This window comes from Schistocerca cancellata, chromosome 5 (assembly GCF_023864275.1).
Source record: "Schistocerca cancellata isolate TAMUIC-IGC-003103 chromosome 5, iqSchCanc2.1, whole genome shotgun sequence".
Classification (NCBI taxonomy): Eukaryota; Metazoa; Arthropoda; class Insecta; order Orthoptera; family Acrididae; genus Schistocerca; species Schistocerca cancellata.
The window spans coordinates 844,917,551-844,939,982 of record NC_064630.1 but is presented as its reverse complement, the minus strand read 5'-3'; positions in this window follow the sequence as shown (position 1 = coordinate 844,939,982).

The following is a 22,432-nucleotide window of genomic DNA, read 5'->3' as shown; positions in this document are numbered from 1 at the left end:
TCAGTTTTGCGTCGGATTTGAAAATCTAGACTCACAGTAGACGGACCATAAGGATCCCGACGTATCAATATCCCCTTGGAGACAAGTCGGCTGGAGGAAGATTTATTGAATCGCGACGCAATTAGAGTGTTCCATTGTCATTAGGAGGCACTGAACGTTACAATTAACTATCAGTTTTGCGTCGGATTCGAAAATCTAGACTCACAGGATACGGACCATAAGGTGCCCGAGGGAGCAATATCCCCTTGGAGACTAGTCGGCTGGAGGACGATGTATTGAATCGCACATGCAATTTGAGTTTTCCATCGTCATTAGGAGGCCCTGAACGTTACAATTAACCAACAGTTTTGCGTCGGATTCGAAAATTTAGACTCACAGGAGACGGACCATAAGGTGCCTGAGGCAGCAATATCTCCTTGGAGACAAGTCGGCTGGAGGACGATGTATTAAATCGCGATGCATTTTGAGTTTTCCAACGTCATTAGCAGGCCCTGAACGTTACAATTAATCATCAGTTTTGCGTCGGAATCGAAAATCTAGACTCTGAGGAGACGGATCATAAGGTGCCCGAGGCAGCTATATCACCTTGGAGACAAGTCGGCTGGAGGACGATGTATTGAATCTGGACGGAATGTGAGTGTTCCATCGTCATTAGGAGACCCTGAACGTAACAATTAACCATCAGTTTTGCGTCGGATTCGAAAATCTAGACACACAGGAGACGGACCATAAGGTGCCCCTGGCAGCAATATCCCCTTGGAGACAAGTCGGCTAGAGGACGATATATTGAATCTCGTCGCAATTTGAGTGTTCCATCGTGATTAGGAAGCCCTGATAGTGACAATTAACTATCAGTTTTGCATCCGATTCGAAAATCTATTCTCACAGGAGACGGACCATAAAGTGCCCGAGACAGCAGTGTCCCCTTGGAGACAAGTCGGCTGGAGGACGATGTATTGAATCGCGACGCAATTTGAGTGTTCCATCGTTATTAGGATGCCTTGAACGTTACAATTAACCATCAGTTTTGCGTCGGATTCTAAAATCTAGACTCACAAGAGACGGACCATAAGGTGCCCGAGGCAGCAATATCCGCTTGGAGACAAGTCGGCTGGAGGACGATGTATTGATTCGCGATGCAGTTTGAGTGCTCCATCGTCATTAGGAGGCCCTGAACGTTACAATTAACCATTAGTTTTGCGTCGGATTCGAAAATTTATACTCAGAAAAGACGGACCATCAGGTGCCCGAGGCAGCAATATCCCCTTGGAGACAAGTTGGCTGGAGGACGTAATATTGAATCGGGACGCAATTTGAGTTTTCCATCGTCATTAGGAGGCCCTGAACGTTGCAAATAACCATCAGATTTGCGTCGGATTCTAAAATCTAGACTCACAGGAGACGGACCATAAGGTGCCCGAGGCAGCAATAACCCCTTGGAGACAAGTTGGCTGAAGGACGACGTATTGAATCGCGATGCAATTTGACTTTTCCATCGCCATTAGGAGGCCCTGAACGTTACAATTAACTATCAGTTTTGTATCCGATGCGAAAATCTAGACTCACAGGAGACGGACCATAAGGTGCCCGAGGCAGCAATATCCCCTTGGAGACAAGTCGGCTGGAGGACAATGTATTGAATCTGGACGGAATGTGAGTGTTCCATTGTCATCAGGAGGCCCTGAACGTTACAATTAACCATCAGTTTTGCGTCGGATTCGAAAATCTAGACTCACAGTAGACGGACCATAAGGTGCCCGACGTATCAATATCCCCTTGGAGACAAGTCGTCTGGAGGAAGATTTATTGAATCGCGAAGCAATTTGAGTGTTCCATTGTCATTAGGAGGCCCTGAACGTTACAATTAACTATCAGTTTTGTATCCGATGTGAAAATCTAGACTCACAGGAGACGGACCATAAGGTGCCCGAGGCAGCAAAATCCCCTTGGAGACTAGTCGGCTGGAGGACGATGTACTGAATCGCACATGCAATTTGAGTTTTCCATCGTCATTAGGAGAACCTGAACGTTACAATTAACTATCAGTTTTGCGTCGGATTCGAAATTCTAGACTTACAGGGGTTGGACCATATGGTGTCCGAGGCAGCAATATCACCTTGGAGACAAGTCGGCTGGAGGACGTTCTATTGAATCGCGACGCAATTTGAGTTGTCTTTCGTCTTTAGGAGGCCCTGAACGTTACAATTAATCATCAGTTTTGCGTCGGAATCGAAAATCTAGACCTTGAGGAGACGGATCATAAGGTGCCCGAGGCAGCAATATCACCTTGGAGACAAGTCGGCTGGAGGACGATGTATTGAATCGCGATGCAATTTGAGATTTCCATCGTCATTTGGAGGCCCTGAATGTTTCAATTAACATCAGTTTTGCGTCCGATTCGAAAACATAGACTCACAGGAGACGGAGCATAAGGTTCCCGAGGCAGCAATATCACCTTGGAGACAAGTCGGCTGGAGGACAATGTATTGAATCTGGACGGAATGTGAGTGTTCCATTGTCATCAGCAGGCCCTGAACGTTACAATTAACTATCAGTTTTGCGTCCGATTCGAAAATCTAGACTCACAGGAGACGGACCAGAAGGTGTACAAGGCAGCAATATTCCCTTGGAGACAAGTTTGCTGGAGGACGATGTATTGAATCTGGACGGAATAAGAGTGTTCCATCGTCATTAGGAGACCCTGAACGTTACAATTAACCATCAGTTTAACGTCGGATTCGAAAATCTAGACACACAGGAGACGGACCATAAGGTGCCCCTGGCAGCAATATCCCCTTGGAGACAAGTCGGCTGGAGGACGATATATTGAATCTCGTCGCAATTTGAGTGTTCCTTTGTCATTAGGAGGCTCTGAACATTACAATTACATATCAGTTTTGCGTCCGATTCGAAAATCTAGACTCACAAGAGACGGACCATAAGGTGCCCGAGGCAGCAATAACCCCTTGGAGACAAGTCGGCTGGAGGACGATGTATTGAATCGCGATGCCATTTGAGTGTTCCATCGTGATTAGGAAGCCCTGAAAGTAACAATTAACTATCAGTTTTGCATCCGATTCGAAAATCTAGTCTCACAGGAGACGGACCATAAAGTGCCCGAGACAGCAGTATCCCCTTGGAGACAAGTCGGCTGGAGGACGATGTATTGAATCGCGACGCAATTTAAGTGTTGGATCGTCATTAGGAGGCCCTGAACGTTACAATTAACCATCAGTTTTGCGTCGGATTCTAAAATCTAGACTCACAAGAGACGGACCATAAGGTGCCCGAGGCAGCAATATCCCCTTGGAGACAAGTCGGCTGGAGGACGATGTATTGATTCGCGATGCTGTTTGAGTGCTCCATCGTCATTAGGAGGCCCTGAACGTTACAATTAACTATCAGTTTTGCATCGGATTCGAAATTCTAGACTTACAGGGGTCGGACCATATGGTGTCCGAGGCAGCAATATCCCCTTGGAGACAAGTCGGCTGGAGGACGTTCTATTGAATCGCGACGCAATTTGAGTTGTCTTTCGCCTTTAGGAGGCCCTGAACGTTACAACTAATCATCAGTTTTGCGTCGGAATCGAAAATCTAGACCTTGAGGAGACGGATCATAAGGTGCCCGAAGCAGCAATATCACCTTGGAGACAAGTCGGCTGGAGGACGATGTATTGAATCGTGATGCAATTTGAGATTTCCATCGTCATTTGGAGGCCCTGAATGTTTCAATTAACATCAGTTTTGCGTCCGATTCGAAAATCTAGACTCACAGGAGACGGACCAGAAGGTGTACAAGGCAGCAATATTACCTTGGAGACAAGTTTGCTGGAGGACGATGTATTGAATCTGGACGGGATAAGAGTGTTCCATCGTCATTAGGAGACCCTGAACGTTACAATTAACCATCAGTTTAACGTCGGATTCGAAAATCTAGACACACAGGAGACGGACCATAAGGTGCCCCTGGCAGCAATATCCCCTTGGAGCAAGTCGGCTGGAGGACGATGTATTCAATCGCACATGCAATTTGAGTTTTCCATCGTCATTAGGAGGCCCTGAACGTTACAATTAACCAACAGTTTTGCGTCGGATTCGAAAATCTAGACTCACAGGAGACGGACCATAAGGTGCCTGAGGCAGCAATATCTCCTTGGAGACAAGTCGGCTGGAGGACAATGTATTGAATCTGGACGGAATGTGAGTGTTCCATTGTCATCAGGAGGCCCTGAACGTTACAATTAACCATCAGTTTTGCGTCGGATTCGAAAATCTAGACTCACAGTAGACGGACCATAAGGTGCCCGACGTATCAATATCCCCTTGGAGACAAGTCGTCTGGAGGAAGATTTATTGAATCGCGAAGCAATTTGAGTGTTCCATTGTCATTAGGAGGCCCTGAACGTTACAATTAACTATCAGTTTTGTATCCGATGTGAAAATCTAGACTCACAGGAGACGGACCATAAGGTGCCCGAGGCAGCAAAATCCCCTTGGAGACTAGTCGGCTGGAGGACGATGTATTGAATCGCACATGCAATTTGAGTTTTCCATCGTCATTAGGAGAACCTGAACGTTACAATTAACTATCAGTTTTGCGTCGGATTCGAAATTCTAGACTTACAGGGGTTGGACCATATGGTGTCCGAGGCAGCAATATCACCTTGGAGACAAGTCGGCTGGAGGACGTTCTATTGAATCGCGACGCAATTTGAGTTGTCTTTCGTCCTTAGGAGGCCCTGAACGTTACAATTAATCATCAGTTTTGCGTCGGAATCGAAAATCTAGACCTTGAGGAGACGGATCATAAGGTGCCCGAGGCAACAATATCACCTTGGAGACAAGTCGGCTGGAGGACGATGTATTGAATCGCGATGCAATTTGAGATTTCCATCGTCATTTGGAGGCCCTGAATGTTTCAATTAACATCAGTTTTGCGTCCGATTCGAAAACATAGACTCACAGGAGACGGAGCATAAGGTTCCCGAGGCAGCAATATCACCTTGGAGACAAGTCGGCTGGAGGACAATGTATTGAATCTGGACGGAATGTGAGTGTTCCATTGTCATCAGCAGGCCCTGAACGTTACAATTAACTATCAGTTTTGCGTCCGATTCGAAAATCTAGACTCACAGGAGACGGACCAGAAGGTGTACAAGGCAGCAATATTCCCTTGGAGACAAGTTTGCTGGAGGACGATGTATTGAATCTGGACGGAATAAGAGTGTTCCATCGTCATTAGGAGACCCTGAACGTTACAATTAACCATCAGTTTAACGTCGGATTCGAAAATCTAGACACACAGGAGACGGACCATAAGGTGCCCCTGGCAGCAATATCCCCTTGGAGACAAGTCGGCTGGAGGACGATATATTGAATCTCGTCGCAATTTGAGTGTTCCTTTGTCATTAGGAGGCTCTGAACATTACAATTACATATCAGTTTTGCGTCCGATTCGAAAATCTAGACTCACAAGAGACGGACCATAAGGTGCCCGAGGCAGCAATAACCCCTTGGAGACAAGTCGGCTGGAGGACGATGTATTGAATCGCGATGCCATTTGAGTGTTCCATCGTGATTAGGAAGCCCTGAAAGTAACAATTAACTATCAGTTTTGCATCCGATTCGAAAATCTAGTCTCACAGGAGACGGACCATAAAGTGCCCGAGACAGCAGTATCCCCTTGGAGACAAGTCGGCTGGAAGACGATGTATTGAATCGCGACGCAATTTAAGTGTTGGATCGTCATTAGGAGGCCCTGAACGTTACAATTAACCATCAGTTTTGCGTCGGATTCTAAAATCTAGACTCACAAGAGACGGACCATAAGGTGCCCGAGGCAGCAATATCCCCTTGGAGACAAGTCGGCTGGAGGACGATGTATTGATTCGCGATGCTGTTTGAGTGCTCCATCGTCATTAGGAGGCCCTGAACGTTACAATTAACTATCAGTTTTGCATCGGATTCGAAATTCTAGACTTACAGGGGTCGGACCATATGGTGTCCGAGGCAGCAATATCCCCTTGGAGACAAGTCGGCTGGAGGACGTTCTATTGAATCGCGACGCAATTTGAGTTGTCTTTCGCCTTTAGGAGGCCCTGAACGTTACAATTAATCATCAGTTTTGCGTCGGAATCGAAAATCTAGACCTTGAGGAGACGGATCATAAGGTGCCCGAGGCAGCAATATCACCTTGGAGACAAGTCGGCTGGAGGACGATGTATTGAATCGTGATGCAATTTGAGATTTCCATCGTCATTTGGAGGCCCTGAATGTTTCAATTAACATCAGTTTTGCGTCCGATTCGAAAATCTAGACTCACAGGAGACGGACCAGAAGGTGTACAAGGCAGCAATATTACCTTGGAGACAAGTTTGCTGGAGGACGATGTATTGAATCTGGACGGGATAAGAGTGTTCCATCGTCATTAGGAGACCCTGAACGTTACAATTAACCATCAGTTTAACGTCGGATTCGAAAATCTAGACACACAGGAGACGGACCATAAGGTGCCCCTGGCAGCAATATCCCCTTGGAGCAAGTCGGCTGGAGGACGATGTATTGAATCGCACATGCAATTTGAGTTTTCCATCGTCATTAGGAGGCCCTGAACGTTACAATTAACCAACAGTTTTGCGTCGGATTCGAAAATCTAGACTCACAGGAGACGGACCATAAGGTGCCTGAGGCAGCAATATCTCCTTGGAGACAAGTCGGCTGGAGGACGATGTAGTAAATCGCGATGCAATTTGAGTTTTCCAACGTCATTAGCAGGCCCTGAACGTTACAATTAATCATCAGTTTTGCGTCGGAATCGAAAATCTAGACTCTGAGGAGACGGATCATAAGGTGCCCGAGGCAGCTATATCACCTTGGAGACAAGTCGGCTGGAGGACGATGTATTGAATCTGGACGGAATGTGAGTGTTCCATCGTCATTAGGAGACCCTGAACGTAACAATTAACCATCAGTTTTGCGTCGGATTCGAAAATCTAGACACACAGGAGACGGACCATAAGGTGCCCCTGGCAGCAATATCCCCTTGGAGACAAGTCGGCTAGAGGACGATATATTGAATCTCGTCGCAATTTGAGTGTTCCCTCGTCATTAGGAGGGCCTGAACGTTACAATTACCTATCAGTTTTGCGTCCGATTCGAAAATCTAGACTCACAGGAGACGGTCCATAAGGTGCCCGAGGCAGCAATAACCCATTGGAGACAAGTCGGCTGGAGGACGATGTATTGAATCGCGATGCCATTTGAGTGTTCCATCGTGATTAGGAAGCCCTGATAGTTACAATTAACTATCAGTTTTGCATCCGATTCGAAAATCTATTCTCACAGGAGACGGACCATAAAGTGCCCGAGACAGCAGTGTCCCCTTGGAGACAAGTCGGCTGGAGGACGATGTATTGAATCACGACGCAATTTGAGTGTTCCATCGTCATTAGGAGGCCTTGAACGTTAAAATTAACCATCAGTTTTGCGTCGGATTCTAAAATGTAGACTCACAAGAGACGGACCATAAGATGCCAGAGGCAGCAATATGCCCTTGGAGACAAGTCGGCTGGAAGACGATGTATTGATTCGCGATGCAGTTTGAGTGCTCCATCGTCGTTAGGAGGCCATGAACGTTACAATTAACCATTAGTTTTGCGTCGGATTCGAAAATTTATACTCAGAAAAGACGGACCATAAGGTGCCCGAGGCAGCAATTTCCCCTTGGAGACAAGTCGGCTGGAGGACGATGCATTGAATCGCGATGCAGTTTGAGTGCTCCATCGTCATTAGGAGGCCCTGAACGTTACAATTAACTATCAGTTTTGCGTCCGATTCGAAAATTTAGACTCACAGGAAACGGACCATAAGGTGCCCGAGGCAGCAATATCCCCTTGGAGACAAGTTGGCTGGAGACGTAATATTGAATCGGGACGCAATTTGAGTTTTCCATCGTCATTAGGAGGCCCTGAACGTTGCAAATAACCACAAGATTTGCGTCGGATTCTAAAATCTAGACTCACAGGAGACGGACCATAAGCTGCCCGAGGCAGCAATAACCCCTTGGAGACAAGTTGGCTGAAGGACGACGTATTGAATCGCGATGCAATTTGACTTTTCCATCGCCATTAGGAGGCCCTGAACGTTACAATTAACTATCAGTTTTGTATCCGATGCGAAAATCTAGACTCACAGGAGACGGACCATAAGGTGCCCGAGGCAGCAATATCCCGTTGGAGAGAAGTCGGCTGGAGGACAATGTATTGAATCTGGACGGAATGTGAGTGTTCCATTGTCATCAGGAGGCCCTGAACTTTACAATTAACTATCAGTTTTGCTTCGGATTCGAAAATCTATATTCACAGGATACGGACCATAAGGTGCCCGATGCAGCAAAATCCCCTTGGAGACTAGTCGGCTGGAGGACGATGTATTGAATCGCACATGCAATTTGAGTTTTCCATCGTCATTAGGAGAACCTGAACGTTACAATTAACTATCAGTTTTGCGTCAGATTCGAAATTCTAGACTTACAGGGGTCGGACCATATGGTGTCCGAGGCAGCAATATCCCCTTGGAGACAAGTCGGCTGGAGGATGTTCTTTTGAATCGCGACGCAATTTGAGTTGTCTTTCGTCTTTAGGAGGCCCTGAACGTTACAATTAATCATCAGTTTTGCGTCGGAATCGAAAATCTAGACCTTGAGGAGACGGATCATAAGGTGCCCGAGGCAGCAATATCACCTTGGAGACAAGTCGGCTGGAGGACGATGTATTGAATCGCGATGCAATTTGAGATTTCCATCGTCATTTGGAGGCCCTAAATGTTTCAATTAACATCAGTTTTGCGTCCGATTCGAAAACATAGACTCACAGGAGACGGAGAATAAGGTTCCCCAGGCAGCAATATCACCTTGGAGACAAGTCGGCTGTAGGACTGTGTATTGAATCTGGACGGAATGTGAGTGTTCCATTGTCATCAGCAGGCCCTGAACGTTACAATTACCTATCAGTTTTGCGTCCGATTCGAAAATCTAGACTCACAGGAGACGGACCAGAAGGTGTACAAGGCAGCAATATTCCCTTGAAGACAATTTTGCTGGAGGACGATGTATTGAATTTGGACGGAATAAGAGTGTTCCATCGTCATTAGGAGACCCTGAACGTTACAATTAACCATCAGTTTAACGTCGGATTCGAAAATCTAGACACACAGGAGACGGACCATAACGTGCCCCTGGCAGCAATATCCCCTTGGAGACAAGTCGGCTGGAGGACGATATATTGAATCTCGTCGCAATTTGAGTGTTCCTTTGTCATTAGGAGGCCCTGAACATTACAATTACATATCAGTTTTGCGTCCGATTCGAAAATCTAGACTCACAAGAGACGGACCATAAGGTGCCCGAGGCAGCAATAACCCCTTGGAGACAAGTCGGCTGGAGGACGATGTATTGAATCGCAATGCCATTTGAGTGTTCCATCGTGATTAGGAAGCCCTGAAAGTTACAATTAACTATCAGTTTTGCATCCGATTCGAGAATCTAGTCTCACAGGAGACGGACCATAAAGTGCCCGAGACAGCAGTATCCCCTTGGAGACAAGTCGGCTGGAGGACGATGTATTGAATCGCGACGCAATTTAAGTGTTCCATCGTCATTAGGAGGCCCTGAACGTTACAATTAACCATCAGTTTTGCGTCGGATTCTAAAATCTAGACTCACAAGAGACGGACCATAAGGTGCCCGAGGCAGCAATATCCCCTTGGAGACAAGTCGGCTGGAGGACGATGTATTGATTCGCGATGCTGTTTGAGTGCTCCATCGTCATTAGGAGGCCCTGAACGTTACAATTAACTATCAGTTTTGCGTCCGATTCGAAAATCTAGACTCACAGGAAACTGACCATAAGGTGCCCGAGGCAGCAATATCCCCTTGGAGAAAAGTCGGCTGGAGGACGTATTATTGAATCGCGACGCAATTTGAGTGTTCCATCGTCAATAGGAGGCCCTGAACGTTACAATTAACCATCATATTTGCGTCGGATTCGAAAATCTTGTCTCACAGTAGACGGAACATAAGGTGCCCGAGGCAGCAATATCCCCTTGGAGACAAGTCGTCTGGAGGACGATGTATTGAATCGCGATGCAATTTGAGTTTTCCATCGTCATTAGAGGCCCTTAACGTTACAATTAACTATCAGTTTTGTGTCGGATTCGAAAATCTAGACTCACAGGAGACGGATCATAAGGTGCCCGAGGCAGCAATATGACCTTGGAGACAAGTCGGCTGGAAGACGATGTATTGAATCGCGATGCAATTTGAGATTTCCATCGTCATTAGGAGGCACTGAATGTTACAATTAACATCAGTTTTGCGTCCGATTCGAAAATCTAGACTCACAGGAGACGGATCATAAGGTGGCCAAGGCAGCAATATCCCCCTGCAGACAAGTCGGCTGGAGGACGATGTATTGAATTGCGACGCAATTTGATTGTTCCATCGTAATTAGGAGGCCCTGAACGTTACAATTAACCATCAGTTTTGCGTCAGATTCGAAAATCTAGACTCACAGGAGACGGACCATAAGGTGCCCGAGGCAGCAATATCCCGTTGGAGAGAAGTCGGCTGGAGGACAATATATTGAATCTGGACGGAATGTGAGTGTTCCATTGTCATCAGGAGGCCCTGAACGTTACAATTAACCATCAGTTCTGCGTCGGATTCGAAAATTTAGACTCACAGTAGACGGACCATAAGGTGCCCGACGTATCAATATCTCCTTGGAGACAAGTCGGCTGGAGGAAGATTTATTGAATCGCGACTCAATTTGAGTAATCCATCGTCATTAGGAGGCACTGAACGTTACAGTTAACTATCAGTTTTGCGTCGGATTCGAAAATCTAGACTCACAGGAGCCGGACCATAAGGTGCCTGAGGCATCAATATCCCCTTGGAGACAAGTCGGCTGGAGGACGATGTATTAAATCGCGATGCAATTTGAGTTTTCCATCGTCATTAGCAGGCCCTGAACGTTACAATTAATCATCAGTTTTGCGTCGGAATCGAAAATCTAGACTCTCAGGAGACGGATCATAAGGTGCCCGAGGCAGCAATATCACCTTGGAGACAAGTCGGCTGGATGACGATGTATTGAATCGCGATGCAATTTGAGATTTCCATCGTCATTAGGAGGCCCTGATTGTTTCAATTAACATCAGTTTTGCGTCCGATTCGAAAATATAGACTAACAGGAGACGGAGCATAAGGTGCCCGAGGCAGCAATATCACCTTGGAGACAAGTCGGCTGGAGGACGATGTATTAAATCGCGATGCAATTTGAGTGTTCAATTGTCATCAGCAGGCCCTGAACGTTACAATTAACTATCAGTTTTGCGTCCGATTCGAAAATCTAGACTCACAGGAGACGGACCATAAGGTGTACAATTCAGCAATATTCCCTTGGAGACAAGTCGGCTGGAGGACGATGTATTGAATCTGGACGGAATGTGAGTGTTCCATCGTCATTAGGAGACCCTGAACGTTACAATTAACCATCAGTTTTGCGTCGATTTCGAAAATCTAGACACACAGGAGGAGGACCATAAGGTGCCCTTGGCAGCAATATCCCCTTGGAGACAAGTCGGCTGGAGGACGATATATTGAATCTCGTCGCAATTTGAGTGTTCCCTCGTCATTAGGAGGTCCTGAACGTTACAAATACCTATCAGTTTTGCGTCCGATACGAAAATCTAGACTCACTAGAGACGGACCATAAGGTGCCCGAGGCAGCAATAACCCCTTGGAGACAAGTCGGCTGGAGGACGATGTATTGAATCGCGATGCCTTTTGAGTGTTCCATCGTGATTAGGAAGCCCTGAAAGTTACATTTAACTATCAGTTTTGCATCCGATTCGAAAATCTAGTCTCACAGGAGACGGACCATAAAGTGCCCGAGACTGCAGTATCCCCTTGGAAACAAGTCGGCTGGAGGACGATGTATTGAATCGCGACGCAATTTGAGTGTTCCATCGTCATTAGGAGGCCCTGAACGTTACAATTAACCATCAGTTTTGCGTCGGATTCGAAAAACTAGACTCACAGGAGACGGACCATAAGGTGCCTGAGGCAGCAATATCCCCTTGGAGACAAGTTGGCTGGAGGACGATGTATTAAATCGCGATGCAATTTGAGTTTTCCATCGTCATTAGCAGGCCCTGAACGTTACAATTAATCATCACTTTTGCGTCCGATTCGAAAATCTAGACTCACAGGAGACGGACCATAAGGTGCCTGAAGCAGCAATATCCCCTTGGAGACAAGTCGGCTGGAGGAAGGTTTATTGAATCGCGACGCAATTTAAGTGTCCCATCGTGATTAGGAGGCACTGAACGTTACAATTAACTATCAGTTTTGCGTCGGATTCGAAAATCTAGACTCACAGGAGACGGACCATTAGGTGCCCGGGGCAGCAATATCCCCTTGGAGACTAGTCGGCTGGAGGACGACGTATTGAATCGACATGCAATTTGAGTTTTCCATCGTCATTAGGAAGCCTTGAAAGTTACAATTAACCATCTGTTTTGCGTCGGATTCGAAAATCTAGACTTACAGGGGACGGACCATATGGTGTCCGAGGCAGCAATACCCCCTTGGAGACAAGTCGGCTGGAGGACGATTTATTGAATCGCGACGCAATTTGAGTGTTCTGTCGTCTTTAGGAGGCCCTGAACGTTACAATTCACCATCAGTTTTGCGTCGGATTCGAAAATCTAGACTCACAGGAGACGGACCATAAGGTGCCTGAGGGAGAAATATCCCCTTGGAGACAAGTCGGCTGGAGGACGATGTTTTGAATCGCGAAGCAATTTGAGATTTCTATCGTCATTAGGAGGCCCTGAATGTTTCAATTAACATCAGTTTTGCGTCCGATTCGAAAATATTGACTCACAGGAGACGGAGCATAAGGTGCCCGTGGCAGCAATATCACCTTGGAGACAAGTCGGCTGGAGGACAATGTATTGAATCTGGACGGAATGAGAGTGTTCCATTGTCATCGTGAGGCCCTGAAAGTCACAATTAACCATCAGTTTTGCGTCGGATTTGAAAATCTAGACTCACAGGAGACGGACCATAAGGTGCCCGAGGTATCGATATCCCCTTGGAGACAAGTCGGCTGGAGGACGATGTATTGAATCTCGTCGCAATTTGAGTGTTCCCTCGTCATTAGAAGGCTCTGAACGTTACAATTAACCATCAGATTTGCGTCGGATTCGAAAATGTAGACTCACAGTAAACAAACCACATGGTGCCCGAGGCAGCAATATCCCCTTGGAGACAAGTCGGCTGGAAGACGATGTATTGAATCGCGATGCAATTTGAGATTTCCATCGTCATTAGGGGGCACTGAATGTTACAATTAACATCAGTTTTGCGTCCGATTCGAAAATATAAACACACCGGAGACGGAGCATAAGGTTCCCGAGGCAGCAATATCCACTTGGAGACAAGTCGGCAGGAGGACGATGTATTGAATTGCGATGCAATTTGAGTTTTCCATCGCCATTAGGAGGCCCTGAACGTTACAATTAACTATCAGTTTTGCGTCCGATTTGAAAATCTAGACTCACAGGAGACGGTCCATAAGGTGCCCAAGGCAGCAATATCCCCTTGTAGACATTTCGGCTGGAGGACGATGTATTGAATCGCGTCGCAATTTGAGTGTTCCATCGTCAATTGGAGGCCCTGAACGTTACAATTTGCCATCAGTTTTGCGTCGGATTCAAAATCTAGACTGACAGGAGACGGACCATAAGGCGCCCGAGGCAGCAATATCCCCTTGGAGACGAGTCGGCTGGAGGACGAAGTATTGAATCGCGATGCAATTTGAGATTTCCATCGTCATTAGGGGGCACTGAATGTTACAATTAACATCAGTTTTGCGTCCGATTCGAAAATATAAACACACCGGAGACGGAGCATAAGGTTCCCGAGGCAGCAATATCCACTTGGAGACAAGTCGGCAGGAGGACGATGTATTGAATTGCGATGCAATTTGAGTTTTCCATCACCATTAGGAGGCCCTGAACGTTACAATTAACTATCAGTTTTTCGTCCGATTCGAAAATCTAAACTCACAGGAGACGGACCATAAGGTGCCCAAGGCAGCAATATCCCCTTGTAGACAAGTCGGCTGGAGGACGATGTATTGAATTGCGACGCAATTTGAGTGTTCCATCGTCATTAGGAGGCCCTGAACGTTACAATTAACCATCAGTTTTGCGTCAGATTCGAAAATCTAGACTCACAAGAGAAGGACCATAATGTGCCCTAGGCAGCAATATCCCCTTGGAGACAAGTCGGATGGATTACGATGTATTGAATCGCGATGCAGTTTGAGTGCTCCATCGTCATTAGGAGGCCCTGAACGTTACAATTAATCATCAGATATGCGTCGGATTCGAAAATCTAGACTCACAGTAGACAAACCATAAGGTGCCCGAGGCAGCAATATCCCCTTGGAGACAAGTCGCCTGGAGGACGATGTATTGAATCGAGATGCGATTTGAGTTTTCCATCGTCACTAGAAACCCTGAACGTTACAAATAACTATCACTTTTGCGTCGGATTCGAAAATCTAGACTCACAGAAGACGGATCATAAGGTGCCCGAGGCAGCAATATCACCTTGGAGACAAGTCGGCTGGAGGACGATGTATTGAATCGCGATGCAATTTGAGATTTCCATCGTCATTAGGAGGCACTGAATGTTACAATTAACATCAGTTTTGCGTCCGATTCGAAAATCTAGACCCACAGGAGACGGACCATAATGTGCCCGAGCCAGCAATATCCGCTTGGAGACAAGTCGGCTGGAGGACGATGTATTGAATCGCGATGCAATTTGAGATTTCCATCGCCATTAGGTGGCCCTGAACGTTACAATTAACTATGAGTTTTGCGTCCGATTCGAAAATGTAGAATCTCGTCGCATTTTGAGTGTACCTTCGTCATTAGGAGGCCGTGAACGTTACAATTACCTATCAGTTTGCGTGGGATTCGAAAATCTAGACTAACAGGAGACGGACCATAAGGTGCAAGAGGCAGCAATATCCCTTGGAGGCAAGGAGGCTGGAGGACGATGTATTGAATCGCGATGCAATTTGAGTTTTCCATCGTCATTTGGACGCCCTGAACGAGAGAATTAACTATCAGTCTTGCGTCGGCTTAGAAAATCTAGACTCACAGGAGACGGACCATAAAGTGCTCGAGGCAGCAATATCCCCTTGGAGACAAGTCGGCTGGAGGAAGATTTATTGAATCGCGACGCAATATGAGTGTTCCATCGTCATTAGGAGGCCCTGAATGTCACAACTAACCATCAGTTTTGCGTCGGATTCGAAAATCTAGACTCACAGTAGACAAACCATAAGGTACCCGAGGCAGCAATAACAACTTGGAGACAAGTCGGCTGGAGGACGATGTATTGAATCGCGATGCAATTTGAGTATTCCATCGTCATTAGAAGCCCTGAACATTACAATTAACTATCAGTTTTGCGTCGGATTCGAAAATCTAGACTCACAGGAGACGGATCATAAAGTGCCCGAGGCAGCAATATCACCTTGGAGACAAGTCGGCTATTGGACTATGTATTGAATCGCGATGCAATTTGAGATTTCCATCGTCATTAGGAGGTCCTGAATGTTACAATTAACATCAGTTCTGCGTCCGATTCGAAAATATAAACACACCGGAGACGGAGCATAAGGTGCCTGAGGCAGCAATTTCCACTTGGAGACAACTCGGCAGGAGGACGATGTATTGATTCGCGATGTAATTTGAGTTTTCTATCGCCATTAGGAGGCCCTGAACGTTACAATTAACCATCAGTTTTGAGTCAGATTCGAAAATCTAGCCTCACAAGAGATGGACCATAAGGTGCCCGAGGCAGCAATATCCCCTTGGAGACAAGTCGGCTGGATTACGATGTATTGAATCGCGATGCAGTTTGAGTGCTCCATTGTCATTATGAGGCCCTGAACGTTACAATTAACTATCAGTTTTGCGTCGGATTCGAAAATCTAGACTCACAGGAAACGGACCATAAGGTGATTGAGGTAGCAGTATCCCCTTGGAGACAAGTCGGCTGGAGGACGTATTATTGAATCGCGACGCAATTTGATTGATCCATCGTAATTAGGAGGCCCTGAACGTTACAATTAACCATCACATACGCGTCGGATTCGAAAATCTAGACTCACAGTACACAAACCATAAGGTGCCCGAGGGAGCAATATCCCCTTGGAGACAAGTCGCCTGGAGGACGATGTATTGATTCGAGATGCAATTTGAGTTTTCCATCGTCACTAGAAACCCTGAACGTTACAAATAACTATCACTTTTGCGTCGGATTCGAAAATCTAGACTCACAGGAGACGGATCATAAGGTGCCCGAGGCAGCAATATCCACCTGGAGACAAGTCGGCTGGAGGACGATGTATTGAATCGCGATGCAATTTGAGATTTCCATCGTCATTAGGCGGCCCTGAATGTTACAATTAACACAAGTTCTGCGTCCGATTCGAAAATATAGACTCATAGGAGACGGACAATAAAGTGCCCGAGGCAGCAATATCCCCTTGGAGACAAGTCGGCTGGAGGACGATGTATTGAATCGCGATGCAATTTGAGTTTTCCAGCCTCATTAGGAGGCCCTGAACGTTATAATTAACCATCAGTTTTGCGTCGGATTCGAAAATCTAGACTCACAGAAGACGGACCATAAGGCGCTAGAGGCAGCAATATCCCCTTGGAGACGAGTCGGCTGGAGGACGATGTATTGAATCGCGATGCAAATTGAGTGCTCCATCGTCATTTGGAGGCCCTGAACGTTACAATTAACTATCAGTTTTGCGTCAGATTCGAAAATCTAGACTCACAGTAGACGGACCATAAGCAGCCCGAGGCAGCAATATGCCCTTGGAGACAAGTCGGCTGGAGGACGATGTATTAAATCGCGATGCAATTTTAGTTTTCCATCGTCATTAGGAGGCCCAGAACGTTACAATTAACCAACAGTTTTGCGTCGGATTCGAAAATCTAGACTCACAGGAGACGGAACAATATCCCCTTGGAGACATTCAGCTGGAGGACGATGTATTGAATCTGGACGGAATGTCAGTGTTCTATCGTCATTAGGAGGCCCTGAACGTTACAATTAACCATCAGTTTTGCGTCGGAATCGACAATCTAGACTCACACGAGACGAACCATAAGGTGCCCGAGGCAGCAATATCCCCTTGGAGACAAGTCGGCTGGAGGACGATGTATTGAATCTCGTCGCAATTTGAGTGTTCCCTCGTCATTATTAGGCCCTGAACGTTACAATTAACCATCAGTTTTGCGTCGGATTCGAAAATCCAGTCTCAAAGGAGACGCAACATAAAGTGCCCGAGGCAGCAGTATCCCCTTGGAGACAAGTCGGCTGGAGGACGATGTATTGAATCGCGATGCAATTTGAGATTTCCATCGCCATTAGGAGGCCCTGAATGTTACAAATAACATCAGTTTTGCGTCCGATTCGAAAACCTAGACTAACAGGAGACGGAGCATAAGGTGCCCGAGGCGGGAATATCCCCTTGGAGACAAGTCGGCTGGAGGACAATGTAATGAATCGCTACGCAATTTGAGTGTTCCATCGTCATTAGGAGGCCCTGAACGTTAGAATTAACCATCAGTTTTGCGTCGGATTCTAAGATCTAGACTCACATCAGACGGACCATAAGGTGCCCGAGGTAGCAATATCCCCTTGGAGACAAGCCAGCTGGGGGACGATGTATTGAATCGCGATGCAATTTTAGATTTCCATCGCCATTTAGAGGCGCTGAGCGTTACAATTAAGTATCAGTTTTGCGTCCGATTCGAAAATTTAGACTCACAGGAGACGGACCATAATGTGCCCGAGGCAGCAATATTTCCTTGGAGGCAAGTCGGCTGGAGGACGATGTATTGAATCGCGATGCAATTTGAGTTTTCCATCGCCATTAGGAGGCCCTGAATGTTACAATTAACATCAGTTTGGCGTCGCATTCGAAAATCTAGACTCACAGGAGACGGTTTATAAGGTGCCCGAGGCAGCAATATCCACCTGGTGACAAGTCGGCTAGAGGACGATGTATTGAATCGCGATGCAATTTGAGATTTCCATCGTCATTCGGAGGCCCTGAAAGTTACAATTAACATAAGTTTTGCGTCCGATTCGAAAATATAGACTCACAGGAGACGGACCATAAGGTGCCCTGGGGAGCAATAACCCCTTGGAGACAAGTAGGCTGGAGGACGATGTATTGAATCGCGACGCAATGTGAGTGTTCCATCGTCATTAGGAGGCCCTGAACGTTATAGTTTACCATCAGTTTTGCGTCGGATTCGAAAATCTAGACTCACAGGAGACGGACCAAATGGTGCCCGAGGCAGCAATATCCTCTTGGAGACAAGTCGGCTGGAGGACGATGTATTGAATCGCGATGCAATTTGAGTTTTCCATCGTCATTGGGAGGCCCTGAACGTTACAATTAACTATTAGTTTTGCGTCGGATTCGAAAATCTAGACTCACTGTAGATGGACCATAAGGAGCCCGAGGCAGCAATATGCCCTTGGAGACAAGTCGGCTGGAGGACGATGTATTGAATCGGGATGCAATTTTAGTTTTCCATCGTCATTAGGAGGCAATGAACGTTACAATTAACCAACAGTTTTGCGTCGGATTCGAAAATCTAGACTCACAGGAGACGGAACATAAGGTGCCCGAGGCAGCAATATCCCCTTGGAGACAAATCAGCTGGAGGACGATGTATTGAATCTGGACGGAATGTGTGTGTTCTATCGTCATTAGGACGCCCTGAACGTTACAATTAACAATCAGTTTTGCGTCGGAATCGACAATCTAGACTCACAGGAGACGGACCATAAGGTGCCCGAGGCAACAATATCCCCTTGGAGACAAGTCGGCTGGAGGACGATGTATTAAATCGCGATGCAATTTGAGATTTCCTTCGTCATTAGGAGGCTCTGAATGTTACAATTAACATCAGTTTTGCGTCCGATTCGAAAATCTAGACTCACAGGAGACGGACCATAATGTGCCCGATCCAGCAATATCCGCTTGGAGCCAAGTCGGCAGGAGGACGATGTATTGAATCGCGATGCAATTTGAGATTTCCATCGCCATTAGGAGGCCCTGAACGTTACAATTAACTATCAGTTTTGCGTCCGATTAGAAAATCTAGAATCTCGTCGCATTTTGAGTGTACCTTCGTCATGAGGAGGCCGTGAACGTTACAATTACCTATCAGTTTGCGTGGGATTCGAAAATCTAGACTAACAGGAGACGGACCATAAGGTGCAAGAGGCAGCAATATCCCTTGGAGGCAAGTAGGCTGGAGGACGATGTATTGAATCGCGATGCAATTTGAGTTTTCCATCGTCATTTGGACGCCCTGAACGATAGAATTAACTATCAGTTTTGCGTCGGCTTAGAAAATTTAGACTCACAGGAGACGGACCATAAGGTGCTCGAGGCAGCAATATCCCCTTGGAGACAAGTCGGCTGGAGGAAGATTTATTGAATCGCGACGCAATATGAGTGTTCCATCGTCATTAGGAGGCCCTGAATGTCACAACTAACCATCATTTTTGCGTCGGATTCGAAAATCTAGGATCACAGGAGGTGCCCGAAACAGTAATATCCCCTTGGAGACAAGTCGGCTGGAGGACGATGTATTGAATCGCGATGCAATCTTCGTTTTCCATCGTCATTAGGAATGCCGGAACGTTACAATTAACCAACAGTATTGCGTCGGAATCGAAAATCTAGACTCACAGGAGACGGAATATAAGGTTCCCGAGGCAGCAATGTCCCCTTGGAGACAAGTCGGCTGGAGGACGATGTATTGAATCTGCACGGAATGTGAGGGTTCCATCGTCATTAGCGGGCCCTGAACGTTACAATTAACCATCAGTTTAGCGTCGGATTCGAAAATCTAGACTCACAGGAGACGGACCATAAGGTGCCCGAGGCAGCAATATCCCCTTGGAGACAAGTCGGCTGGAGGATGATGTATTGAATCGCGATTCAATTTGAGTACTCCATCGTCATTAGCAGGCCCTGAACGTTACAATTAACTATTAGTTTTGCGTCGGATTCGAAAATCTAGTCTCACAGGAAACGGACCATAAGGTGCCCGAGGCAGCAATATCCCCTTGAGACAAGTCGGCTGGAGGACGATTTATTGAATCGCGACGCAATTTGAGAGTTCCATCGTCATTAGGAGGCCCTGATCGTTACAATTAACCATCAGTTTTGCGTCGGATTCGAAAATCTAGACCCACAGTAGACGGACCATAAGGAGCCCGAGGCAGCAATATCCCCTTGGAGACAAGTCGGCTGGAGGACGATGTATTGAATCGCGATGCAATTTGAGTTTTCCATCGCCATTAGGAGGCCCTGAACGTTACAATTAACTATCAGTTTTGCGTCGGATTCGAAAATCTACACTCACAGGAGACGGTCCATATGGTGCCCGAGGCAGCAATATCCCCTTGGAGACAGGTCGGCTGGAGGACGATGTATTGAATCGCGATGCAATTTGAGTGCTCCGTCGTCATTGGGAGGCCCTGAACGTTACAATTAACCATCAGTTTTGCGTCCGATTCGAGAATCTAGACTCACAGGAGAACGACCATAACGTGCCACGGGCAGCAATAGACCCTTGGAGACAAGTCGGCTGGAGGACGATGTATTGAATCGCGACGCAGTTTGAGTGTTCCATCGTCATTAGGAAGCCCTGAACGTTACAATTAACCATCAGTTTTGCGTCGGATTCGAAAATCTGGACTCACAGGAGACGGACCATAAGGTGCGCGAGGCAGCAATATCCCCTTGGAGACAAGTCGCCTGGAGGACGATGTATTGAATCGCGATGCAATTTGAGTTTCCCATCGTCATTAGGAGGCCCTGAACGCACAATTAACCATCAGTTTTGCGTCCGATTCGAAAATCTAGATTCACAGGAGAACGACCATAACGTGCCCGAGGCAGCAATGTGCCCTTGGAGACAAGTCGGCTGGAGGACGATGTAATGAATCGCGATGCAATTTGAGTTTTCCATCGTCATTAGGAGGCCCAGAACGTTACAATTAACTATCAGTTTTGCGTCGTAATCGAAAATCTAGACTCACAGGAGACGGTCCATAAGGTGCCCAAGGCAGCAATACCCACTTGCAGACAATTCGGCTGGAGGACGATGTATTGAATCGCGACGCAATTGGAGTGTTCCATCGTCATTAGGAGGCCCTGAACGTTACAATTAACCATCAGTTTTGCGTCGGATTCGAAAATCTAGACTCACCGTAGACGGACCATAAGGAGCCCGAGGCAGCAATATCCCCAAGGAGACAAGTCGGCTGGAGGACGATGTATTGAATCGGACGCAAAACTGATGGTTAATTGTAACGTTCAGGGCCTCCTAATGACGATGGAAACCTCAAATTGCTTCGTGATTCAATACATCGTCCTCCAGCCGACTTGTCTCCAAGGGGATATTGCTGCCTCGGGCACCTTATGGTCCGTCTACTGTGAGTCTAGATTTTCGAATCCGACGCAAAACTGAAGGTTAATTGTAACGTTCAGGGCCTCCTAATGACGATGGAACACTCAAATTGCGTCGCGATTCAATAAATCGTCCTCCAGCAGACTTGTCTCCAAGGGGATATTGCTACCTCGGGCACCTTAAGGCCCGTCTCCTGTGTGTCTAGATTTTCGAATCCGACGCAAAAGTGATGGTTAATTGTAACGTTCATGGCTTCCTAATGACGATGGAACACTCAAACTGCGTCTCGATTCAATACATCGTCCTCCAGCCGACTTGTCTCCAAGGCCTCCTAATGACGATGGAACACTCAAATTGCGTCGCGACTCAATACATCGTCCTCCAGTCGACTTGTCTCCTAGGGGATATTGCTGCCTCGGCACCTTATGCTCCGTCTCCTGTGAATCTAGATTTTCGAATCGGACGCAAAACTGATAGTTAATTGTAACGTTCAGGGCCTCCCAATGACGATGGAAAACTCAAATTGCATCGCGATTCAGTACATCGTCCTCAAGCCGACTTGTGTCCAAGGGGATAGTGCTACCTCGGGCACCATATGGACCGTCTCCTGTGAGTCTAGATTTTCGAATCCGACGCAAAATTGATAGTTAATTGTACCGTTCAGGGCGTCCTAATGACGATGGAAAACTCAAATTGCATCGCGATTCAATACATCGTCCTCCAGCCGACTTGTCTCCAAGGGGATATTGCTGCCTAGGGCTCCTTATGGTCCGTATACTGTGAGTCTAGATTTTCGAATCCGACGCTAAACTGATGGTTAA